Below are 12003 nucleotides of genomic sequence, written 5' to 3'. Positions count from 1 at the left end.
TTGATGTGATTAATTAAGCTGCATTTGGTAACTTTCACTAAGCTGCCTTCACAATTTGCTACTCTGTATCTACCTTTGTTTTCATCTGGTTCAATATCATTTTTGTATGTGAAGTTTTGGGCTATGTGGTAGAGACACATGGTTTCCAAAGTGGTTGGGTAGTATGTGTCTAGTAAATTGTTTTTCAAAATGTCTTGGCTGTTGGGATCATCATTTTTGGCTATTGTGATTATGATTTGCTCATATGATTTGAGAACTCATTTTCTAGATTTAGCAGGACCAAGACTTAGCCATACTATGTTGTCAGATTTTCCATACAAGACAGTACCGGTTAAACGGTATGCAGCTTCATAGCAACCACATTCTCTATGAGAGAGCCTTTTTATGCCTAAGCTGTACAATTTCTGTGATAGTGTTTTGTCAGATGATACGTCATCCCAGAGGTCCTGAAACTCTGTTTTCTCTGCTTTGGTTAAGTAGGATGTGACATATCGTGCAACTGCAGTGGAATTGTCTGCAATGTACTGCACATCTATGTTTGCATTCCATAGGAGGGCAATCATTGCATTGTGATCATTGATGATTTTGATGAAGACATGAAGTTGTTTACTTGACCTGTTGTTGAATCTAGTCTAGGGAAACCAAAGCAGCATTTGGTGTAGTATTTCCCTTCATTTTTATATTTGCAACAACAATATTTCCCACATTTGTGTCTTTGAAATTGATATGATATGATATGATATGGCATTTGTAACGCGCCTATGCACAAGGGTTTCAAGTGTTTCAAGGCGCGACGAGGCAGGGAGGGGGGAACAGGGGAAGACAGACAACGATCCTACTAGGCCAGGTGTCATTCAGATCGTGCAAGTGCAGGGGTAGGGGGAAGGGAGAAAGTGCAAGGGGAGGGGAGGGGGGAAGTGCAGTACAAGGTAAGTAGAATAAAATAAATAAGGGCCAGCTGGTGGCAAGTGCAAGGTAAGTGCAGACAAGTGCTGGGAACGGGGGCTGTAGGGATACAGAGACAGTCCCGCAGTGCAGTGGTTGCCAGGGAGGCAGTGCAAGTGGAGAGTGGCTGGGCCCAGGACCGAAGTCGGCGAGAGTGGCTCAGTTGCAGTTTCGGTGCAGATTCAACGAAGAATTAGCAGGGGAGAGGGAGAGAGGAACCAGAAGCAAAGAGGAAGGTTTTGAGGTGCTTCCGGAACCGTAGATGGTTCTCCTCAAGTTTCAGGGAGGCAGGAAGGCTGTTCCAGAGGGAGACCCCTGCCGCGGAGAGAGATCTACCCCCAGCTCGTTGCTTCGAGAAGCGGCTGACCCTGAGGGAGTTGGAGACGGATGTGCAAAGGGCTCGGGAAGGAAGATATTTAGGAAGAGAGAGTTGAAGGTATTTAGGCCCCAGGCCCCAGAAGGCCTTGTGGACAATGCAGGGGGTTTTGAACTTTATCCTCGCAGCCACTGGGAGCCAGTGTAGAGACTTCAGTCCTGGAGAGATACGGTCCCTGGGCTTGAGGCCAAGGACAAGTCTCGCAGTTCTGTTCTGGATGAGTTGCAGAGGGCGGAGAGTGGAGGCAGGCAGATTAAGATAGAGGCTGTTACAGTAGTCCAGCTTTGAGAGAACCAGGGCTCGTGAGACAGTGAGCTTCTGGGGGAAGGAGAGGAAGGGAAGAATACCTCTGAGGAGGTGCAGCTGGTAGTGTGACTTCTTAGAGACGTCAGATATATGAGGAGAGAAGGAGAGTGTGGAGTCGAAGATAACCCCGAGGTTTTTTGCCATGCAGGTAGGAGCAGGAAGAGGGCCAAGAGAGGCCGGCCAGAGAGCTGCAGGGAAGGAGGGAGTGGGTGTGCCGATGAGTAGAATCTCAGCCTTACTGGCATTAAGGCAGAGGTCATTGGCGGCACACCATTCCTGGATAGCAGACAGACAGTCAGAGATGAGGGAAGGAGAGGAGGAGGCCAGAGGGTAGCCTTAAAATGAGCTGGGTATCGTCCGCATAGCACTGAAAGTTGGGGCAGAGAGCGGCGATGCGGTGGGCAAGGAGTGCCAGGTACTGGTTGAACAGCCAGGGGGAGAGATTTGATCCCTGGGGGACACCACAGGTGGAGAAAAAGATGTCAGAGAGGAAGGACCCCAGTTGGACCTGGGAGGGTCGATTGGAGAGGAAAGAGGTCAGCCACGCCAGAGCCTGACCAGTGATACCCAGGTTATCACGGAGACGGTTGAGCAGGATGGCATGGTTGACAGTGTCAAAGGCAGAAGAGAGATGGAGCAGAATGAGAACACACAGAGTGTTGGAGTCAAGGTTCAAGAGTAGGTCCTCACGGATGTTCAGGAGAGCAGTTTCCGTGTTTCTGGCAGCTCTGAAGCCAGATTGATGGTCATGAAGACTGCCAACAGATTCAGCATGGAGGTTAAGCTGGGAGATGGCCAGTTTCTCCAGGAGCTTGCCCAGGAAGGGAGTGATGGAGATTGGGCGATAGTTAGCCGGGCAGGAGGGGTCAGAAGAGGGTTTCATAAGAAGAGGGTGCACAAGGGAGTGCTTAAGGGGGGATGGGAAGACTCCGGAGGCGAAGGAGTGGTTGCAAAAGTCAGCCAGGGCAGGAGCCAGGGAGTCGATGTGGTCCTTGATAGTTTTGGAGGAACAGGGGTGAACCTGTTTAGACGAGACTTTCATAGATCGGACTTGTCTGGAAACCTCGTCAGCAGAAAAAAGGGGAAAGGCAGAGAAGGAGGGAGGAGGGGTGGCTGTAGAAGGGCCAGAGGAAGAGCCAGGGAGAGAGGGAGGGAGGTGATAGGAGGAGAGTGAGGACAGGATGTCCAGAGTTTTAGAGATGAAGTGAGAGGCCAGTGCAGTGCAGAGGGCCTGGGAGGGGACAGGAGAGGTAGAGACTGCAGCAGGGTTTGCAAGCTCCTTGCAGATTTTAAAGAGTTTGGTCGAGTTGTTAGATGCCGCAGAGATGCGGGCTTGGATAAGGGCTCTCTTCTTGGAGAGAACAGAGAGACGGTATTGCCTTTGGAGCAGGCGGCAGGCCAGTTTGTCAGAGGATGAACATGAAGCACGCCATTTCCTCTCTGCCACCCTGCACTTGCGTTTAAGGGTGACGAGCTCCGAGTCATACCAGGAGTTACATTTGGCTTTGGGCTTCAGGCGGATTCTCATGACAGGGGCAAGGATATCAAGAGTATCAGATATAGCAGAGTGGAGCATGGAGAGGGCAGTGTCAGGGTGGGAGTCAGCAGAAGGGGGGTGGGGGGTGGGAAGGTGGCAGCGAAAGCCTCAACTGACACGCGCTTCATGGGTCGGATGACCGAGAAGGTGGGAGGCAGTGATGAGGGTGGCTTTGCCTGTGGGGTAGGGAGGGTGAGGTGGGAGGATAGGAGAAAGTGATCACTCCAGGAGAGAGGAGTGGAGAGAGGGACGGAGAGGGGAAGGTCAGAAGAGATCAGAGCATCAAGAGTGTGCCCTGCAGAATGAGTAGGCCCAGACGGGAGAATAGAGAGTGAGAGAGAGTCGCAGAGGTCACGAAAGAGTCCCGTGGAGGGACAGGAGACATCCAAGTGGATGTTGAAGTCACCAAGAAAGAGGAGTTGAGTGGTTGAGGACAGGAGTGAGGAGGAGAGGTCAGCCCACTCAGAGAGGAAGGAGGAGATTTGACCAGGTGGCCGATAGATAGTAGCCACGGTAAGGGAATGGCTAGGAGAGAGAGAGAGACGGCAGACAAGGCATTCAAAAGAGGAGTAGGACTGCGTAGGAGTGACAGTGGCAGGAATCCACTCAGGGAAGATAAGGGCTACACCCCCCCCTGCACGGTTGGGCCTGGGCATGGAGAGGATCTTGTAGCCGTCAGGTAGGAGTGTGTCAAAGCTGGTGACAGAGCTGGCCGTGAACCATGTCTCAGTGAGACCGAGGACGTCAAGGTCCAGTTCCTCAAGAAGGTGACAGATATCAGAAGAATGCTTGATTGCAGAGCGAGAGTTAAGAATGGCAATGTGGAGAAGGTTGCCATCCTTGAAGGACTTCTGGGGAGGGGTACAGATCAGAGGTACGCCCTGTGGAGGTGTAGAAGAAGGAGCAAGAGAGGGGGCAGGGAGGGAGGGTAGAGGCAAGGTAGCCGAGGACAGAGGAGGGGGGACAGCAGGAGAGGAAAGGAAGTTGATGAGGCATGGGAAGCGTCTATCAAAGAGGTGAAGGTAGCCCCGAGGGCCTTGGACCAAGACGGTCCCATTGGCGTAGACATTAATGATGGCCTTAGAGGAGTGGAAGGAGGCCAAGAGGACATCCCAACGGGTGCCACCATTAAATTGTAAAATGTGTGCATGAAGGTCACTCTGTGTTGTTTGTGAAGGGATTTCACAAGTGACATATTTTTTGGATGAACTACAAAACAGTGGCATCACTGTCCTGACCAAATTTAGGAGCATCTTTAATCCACAAAAGCATGTTGATGTGTGGTGCTCCTCTGGCTTGGTATTCTGTTCTGTTGTACTTCTCCGAGGAGAGGAACAGTTTTATTACAAATGAAGTGTAGCATAGCAATGAAGCGATGATGGAAATATCTTGATACATTCACAGGATCTAGAGAGCAGCGTTCTCCTGGTGTTTGTATATCTATGTTTGGTTTGTTTTTGTTTGCTATGCGTAGGAAATTGTGTAAATCTTCCCATGCATATTCTGCACAACTTAATGTAACAAACCAAGTGGGTGGGCCAAGGTTTCTTATCATACAGCGTGCATCTCTGTGACGTCAGAACCAGTATTCTTTTGTACCAAGCATGTTTGCTAAAAGATTTGTAATGCTTGACTGTAAAATCTCATCTTTTTCTTGCACTTTTTGTAGTAATTCCGTAGCTTACATATTTGCAAAATGGGTACCAGATTTCAATTTGTGTGCAACTCCATAGTATTGAGTTGCTAGTTCACTTTCAAAGAGAAGGTGGAATATGTATTCCGCGTTTTGTCAGAATCTGAGGTCTTCAGAATACATTTGTAAAGAGTGGTATTTTGATGCTGTTTTTTCTGTGGGTCTATCATCGTACCTTCCTCCTTTTCCAGTAGGAAAGAGTAGAGGAAAGGCATTTGCTTCTATACTTTTTTCCCATATGCTGATTGGAGATCCTTTGGCTTGTCACATTTGGTACGTTTCCAGTGCATCCTCTATGGTGTCTTTAGAGTGTAATGGGTGAATTGTATAATGGTCTAAAATATTGGATTATGTAGCAGGATCTAGAAGTTGAAATAGACCAGTTTCTGATGACACTTTGAATTATTTTAGATATTGCAGGGCTTGTCTAACTTTATGTAAGTCTACAAGTTGTTGCCACATGTTTTTGTCTTTTGTAGGTACACCATTTACTAAGATAATTAAAGATTGATCTATTGGACGTTGCACTCCCAGAGTGTGTACATTTTCTTTGAGATCTAATGGCAAATAAACTACTTTGCCATGAATGCCTTTCACTAATTCAGAGTGAGGTAGTTTTGCTGTTTTTGGTTGAAGGCGTATTATTGCTTGAAATGGATGCACTGTTTGAAATATAAGTTGAGTTGTTGCAGGTTTTTGGTAATGGGAATAATTCCAAGTTATTTGTGATAGTACGTGAAGGTGTTTGGTTGTTGTCAAGGTTTGTAGTGCAGTAACTGCAAAGTATTAAGGGGTCAGTAATTTCATATTTGTTTTCTGCTATAAGATAGAGAGCTAATTGGAACCATTTGGATCTTCATTTTCTTCTATTTTGTACGTTATGTCAACAGATTTTGTACTATTTTATAAAAAGTCCTGCTGCAACATACACACAAATGGGTGGGTACTTCTGCAGATGTACTTTTAAACTTTAGTATTTCTTTATTATATGTGTGTAATAGAAGGTTGCCATCTGTACAGTTATTTGTAGTCTGTTGTAAATCTATTGCATTTTGTAAGTGGCTTTCAATTCCAAAATATTTTCTATAGATATGCTCTATTTCTTCGAGTAGTTGTTTGGCTGTACCATGTAGAAGATTGTTATTTAAGTTGGCTAGTGCTAAAGCAGGACTTTTGGCATAGTACAGTTTATGGACCAGATTTCATCCAGTTGAATGATGTGTTGATATCATTTTGATCTGATGGAAGGTGCTTTTGCAAATAGGTCCAGAAATGCAAGCTAACGATTGTCCTTGTAGTCCTGTGTATTTGCGCTCTGGACAGGGGTCCATATTTTGTAGTAGTCTGATTTTGAATTTGTCTTTACCTTTCACATACTGATTGAGGAACTGGAGTAAAGATTTGAAAGATGTTTTGGCAATGTTACACATTGATGTGCATGGCCATTTGTAGACTGGACGTATTGATTCAGTGGAATGGACAGGTAATACTGGGTTTTCTGGGGATATGTTTGTGAGAAGCGTTTCTTGTTCCATAATGGTATTGTTATGTTTTGTCATACCCTCATCCACTGCTATGTATGGCAATTGGGTTTATTTGCTTTTGTTTGTATGCTTTTTCATTGAAATATGGTTCTGTGCTCGTGGTGTGACTCCATTCACCTCCAGAGATGTTTGTGAAGTTATCTTTGTTGATATTCCATTTATTGAGAAGTCTTTTTGTAGTTTAGTACTTAGTTTTGTTAGTGGTTTCCTTCTGTTAAAAACTAAAATAAATAATTTCCTTTTGAGAAGGATTGCACTGTCTTTAAGAGCTTCTAGGATTAATTTTCTAAGGTAGGTTTTAAGGGTTGTGAATGATTTCTCTCCTGTTTTTATAAGGTTCTGAAGGACTCTGTGGCGGAAACTGTTTTGTAAAACATTTTTCTGGTTTGCTTACTTGCCGCTACATCAAGATTTATAGTTGCAGTGTTAGCACTAGTGGTAGCTGCAGTCTTGTTAATCACTTTCTTTTTCATTTAACATTTTGAAAGACGAGGCAAAGTTTCTATACTGGAAACTTGTTTTTTTTTTGCTTAACGACTGTATTAGCTGTTTTGTTTGAACTTTTTGTACAAATTCTGCTCGAGGTGAATGCTTATTTTGGAGAGTTTTAGTTTGATTTTGTTTTCTACAGAGTTGCTTTTTGGTAGGCATTCTTTGGGGTCTGTTGGAGAAAAAAAGAAAGTGGGGGTTGGGATTTTGTGCAGTGTATGTGTGCTTTGTGCATGAGTGTCTGAGTATGATAGTAAGGATGTATGTAGAGGTGTGTGATTGTGCAATTGGCGGCTACATCAGGTTGGGAAGGCTATTCTTGTATTTGTGTGTTACTATACTGGTGTTCAGATTGCAATGAAAGTATGGAGCTGACGAGGGGGAGCGCTAATACTGAATCTAATGTTACAGGGTTAATACAATTGTTTGTTCTAGAATACTAGAATTCTACAGTGTTTGAGTAACAGTTAGAACATTGTGGCAGTTTTGCACTTACTTTTTTGGGAGGAAAGAGTATGTTTCTTCTTAGTTCTCGTTCGTACTTCAGACACAGCTGCTTTTCAGGAGAGTGGTCTTCACTGCAATTGTGAAAGAAGGAAGTTAGTAAATATGTGTGTTAATAGCACTGTTGTTAATGTAGACATGGATTTCATTGTTTTTGTAGTAGTAGGGCTTTCTGATAACTGTGCATAGCATGTACATGCACTTTTCTTTGCCTATGTGCATTCTGTATATTTGATTTAGAATCTGTTAGTTGAATGTGCTTTAGAAATGAGTACAATAGTAAGCGCACAGAGCACACTTGGCTTCATACGGCAGTGTTATTGGATGTTAGGAGATCGAAGAAACAATAGTATGCTTTGTTTGCTATTTTTACAGGGTAAATGGTAGGAACTGTATGGAAAAGTATGCAATATATGTATTTGTGAAGGTGTGGGAAATAAATCAGAAGGATTTGATGGGGTCAGCAGCTTATTACTAAGTAGGTGATTACTAAAGTACTGGGTGATTCTGTGGTGTTTGGAGATGGGAGAGTCTGAATTAAAGTAAGGGTTGCAAGGAAGGACCTGGTGCTTGTGTTGCAGACTGAAAGGAAGGGGGGAGATGTTGTATGTCTTGCTTAAAACACTGTACATAGTTGTAGATGATGTGATAGATATGACTGCACCTGTGCATAGTTGAATGCTGTTGTGAAATCTAAAATGGAATGAGCAACCAGCTGGAATGGGAGAGCTCTGTAGATTGGAAGAACAGTTGTAGAGGCAGTGGTGTTGTTTCAGCTGGGAGCCTTTCAAATGATATTGGCTATCTGTGTGCATAAATAAAGATGCATGTACTCATCCTGGCTGCGTGTAATTTTATAACACACTAGAAAGCCTTTTTCCATAATTATACTGTTATTTCTCCGATCTTTTAACATGAAATGACACTTTGTTAGATAGTTGTGTGTTGTGTCTGATTACTAATATAGTCATTTGTAAAGGAAGTTGAAATGATAGAATGTATGTGAAATATGCAGAATGTATAGAAAGGAAATCGTATGTACATCGTATGCACTATAATGCATTAAATGCTATCATGGTTGAAATGTGGTTAAATACGTGGCAGTGGTTACAGAAATTATAGAATTAATGAAGAAAATAACAGTTTGCACATTGCAGTTAATAATATGGGTAAATAAAAATGTGGAGAGCAGACAACTTTGCAAGTGACACTTGATCATAGCAGAAGGGAGAAATGACAGTAAGCTTGTTTTACAGGTTACACAGGGTTAGTGGCAGTTCCTCTGTTTATATGCATTAATACAAGAGATGTACATGTACCATACATGCCAATCCTCCCAATTTCAGCGGGACACTCCCCTTATTTTCCATGAAAAATATTGTTATTTTTCACGTTCTCCCCCCAAAAATACATCTTTGCCCAATGCATTCTTATGACACAAATGTTGTCTCCCGATGTTTTGGAGGACATGACCCTCCCAGCTGGGTCGGAATGTTGGCATATATGATGTACTGTGCAAACAATATATTTTTTTTATTAAAAATTGTGTTTGATGCAAGCATCTTTACAATTTGCAAAACAACACAAATACTTTTATAAATCATTAAAACTTAAGTTATATAGAAATAATAAAAACAGTTTTTGAAAACAAGAAATATAAATACATCATTAATAATACAGCAAGGTTATAGAAAAACATACAAGATGAGAGGACAAAGTACATATATCCATATTCAGATTTCAAGTCACAAATGTGATTTACATATTTTTTTGGATAGATCCTTAAAAACTGACACTGATGAAATATCATAAGTACCAAAATCCGATATTTAGAATATACGATCAAGCAATGAGTACTTTCGATTATTTTGGCAAGCCTTTCATCAAATTATGACCCAAGTTCATCTAGTTGTGTTTGAATAAAACATAAGAAGCGTATTAGCGCTATGAGCAGGGTGTTGTTATCCCCCCACATACAAAAACACCAAAATAATTCTCGAGAGAGAATGTTGAATTGTTTACCAAATATTTGCTCAAAATTGACAAACGCTGTGTTTCAAAACATTGACAATAGAGTATTAAATGTTTCAACGTTTCTGTTTGAATTAGGTTGTGACAAAAGCGACATCCTCGATCAGAAAGATTAACTTGACTATCATGCCAATAATTTGTTCGTTCCTGGGTGTTAAACAAGTTGAATCTAAATCTCATAAACATTTGTCTAACTCGTTCACTTGGACAGATCTTTAGATAATGCATCCTTGGTGTTTGCTTGTGTCCTAATTTGACATATTCAGAAAGCTGTACATAATTTGCCAATTAGTCACCAGTAGAGACCCAATCAACTTGCAGCAGTTTTTTCTTAGCCTGTCCTGGTCGGTAAACTAGATCGAACTCAACCATTCCCAATTCTGTTAGTGCGTCAATCAACTGATTTTTAAACCTAGCCATGGAACTCAGAGAATCGCTATTTATCATTTCAGTGAGATCTTCGTATAAGTAGTTTGCCGGCGGTAGTAAGATTTTGTTGAAATTGTTGAGTCTCCGCCATTTTAGCCAATGACGATAAACCCATTTCATGCCTGATACAAGCATTTGGAAGACTTTTGGGTAGTGCTAGTACCTTTTTCCAAATAAGTCCCTGAACTCTATTTAGCTGATTGTCCAAATTTAATAAACAAATGTCGAGCCCATACAGCAAAATCGCCTCTACTTTGAGTAAGTAGAAATCAATTTATGGTATCAATGAGAATTTACATAATTTGTTAAGAATGATTCTCATTTGTGCAATCAGCAGAGCTGCTTTGATCGTAAGAGCATTGTACCAAGTAAGTAGCGAATTAGTAGTGGTTAAATTGTAACCTAAGTATGTAAGACTTATTTTGGATTGAATTGGTTTTCCTCCTAGTGACCAATTATAGTGATGGCCTTTCTTTCCTTTTTTTTACTGGAAAATATAAAAATGTTAGATTCCTGTGCATTGATAGAGAGATTATGTTGGCTACAGAATTCAGCAAAAATGTCTATTTTTGTCTTCAGACAAAAAAGGTGTTCTGTCAAATAAAATCACGTCATTTGCAAAGGCCATCCAGCTAAGACGTAAACTACCCAGTTTAGCAGGAACAGATTTCAGACCAAGCCATAACTCGTCAACGTCTGCCAGATAGAGATTGAATAGTATGGATGCCAAGTTGCACCCTTGTTTGACGCCTATTTCTGTAGAGATTTTTTCAGATAAGGAGCCAGCTTGATTGATTCTGATTTGGTAATTCGTATTCTGATATAATAATGCAATAATGGCTACGAGATGAGACGGAATACCATATTTGGCCATCTTTGCCCATAAGATTTTTTGATTATGCTATCAAAAGCTGCAGCTAAGTCCAAAAATGCCATATATATAGGACCATTTATGAACTGGGTAGAGGCTGCCAACAGATGTGCTAGCATAGTGGAGTTTAGTTGCGTGCCCAAATGTTTCCTGAATCCAGTTTGACAATGTGAAAGAATGTTGTGCGTGTTAATATAGGAATTCAGGTTATGCAGGATTAATGCGCCAAAGATTTTAGCAGCAACATCAATTATCGCAATGGGATGATAATTTGCTGGGAGATCCATTTGTCCCTTTTTATATAATGGAATGATGAGTGGCGTATGCCAAGAACTAGGAATACTCCTGGTTTGAAATACAATCTCGAATTGCCTTTTGAGAACTAGGGCCCAAAAGTGTGCAGGACACACGGAGGGAACCCGTCTGGACCAGGCGCCCTAGAACTTATAAGCCTAGTTAAGGCATCATGGATATCATTTATTTCCCATGGACAGTGATGAAGGATGTCTTTGGAAATATCTTGAGTGTTAGACTCATGAAATCTATGTGGACAAGAGTACTTAGGTCTATAATATTGCACCCAGGTATCGACACAAAATTAAAGATTGAAAATCAATTTGTTGTTTGCCCATGGGATTTCTAATCATCTTCCATATCTGTTCTTTTTGCACATGAGATTAACGATTCTTTGATTGTTTTTTTTTATCTCATTTCTGTATGATAGAAGGATTGATCTTTTTTTTGGAAGATATTCGCTAGCACTATAATTCAAGTTTCTTAGCTGTCGCAATACAGAGTTTGTATTTTTTTTCAGTGCGCTAATCGAATGATTATAATGATTATGTTGATCAGCTGCATTCTTCTTAGAGTATGTGCCAGCTATGTTACGAAGATGCTGGCGAATCATGTTTAGATTCCATCTATCTATTTGTAAGGCATATTCATCCCCGCAATGGTCGGTGGAGGATACCCACAGATCACGATTAACTAAACTGTTGAGTTTCCTACAGGTAGCAGGATGCCACTGTATCGAGAGTAACTGCCTGTCAATAATTGGCAGGGTGAGATTCAAATCAACTTCATGAATATCAAAGAGTATAGCTAGAGAGCAAACCAACAACAGATGATCACTATTCCCCGCATGAACTAGTAAAAGAGGACTTGCCTTCGTGGCTACTCCATTAGATAGAATAATGTAGTCTATATACGATTTGAGCCGGCCTCTCTGCCATGTAAAAGGATTGGCTTGGATGTTGTTGACAATTATCTGAAGGTCCC

The 12003-nt window shown here is 42.0% G+C and overlaps 1 protein-coding gene across 2 annotated transcripts in view; it reads left to right on the top strand.

Annotated features, from left to right (window-relative positions):
• LOC138492616 (solute carrier family 2, facilitated glucose transporter member 11-like) overlaps nt 1-12003 on the top strand; it is a 458430-nt gene that overhangs the window by 155278 nt on the left and 291149 nt on the right. The window lies entirely within an intron of this gene.

Source organism: Ambystoma mexicanum, chromosome 10, assembly GCF_040938575.1.
Source record: "Ambystoma mexicanum isolate Mex_15411 chromosome 10, UKY_AmexF1_1, whole genome shotgun sequence".
NCBI lineage: Eukaryota > Metazoa > Chordata > Amphibia > Caudata > Ambystomatidae > Ambystoma > Ambystoma mexicanum.
This window is presented reverse-complemented; position numbering and strand designations above follow the sequence as displayed.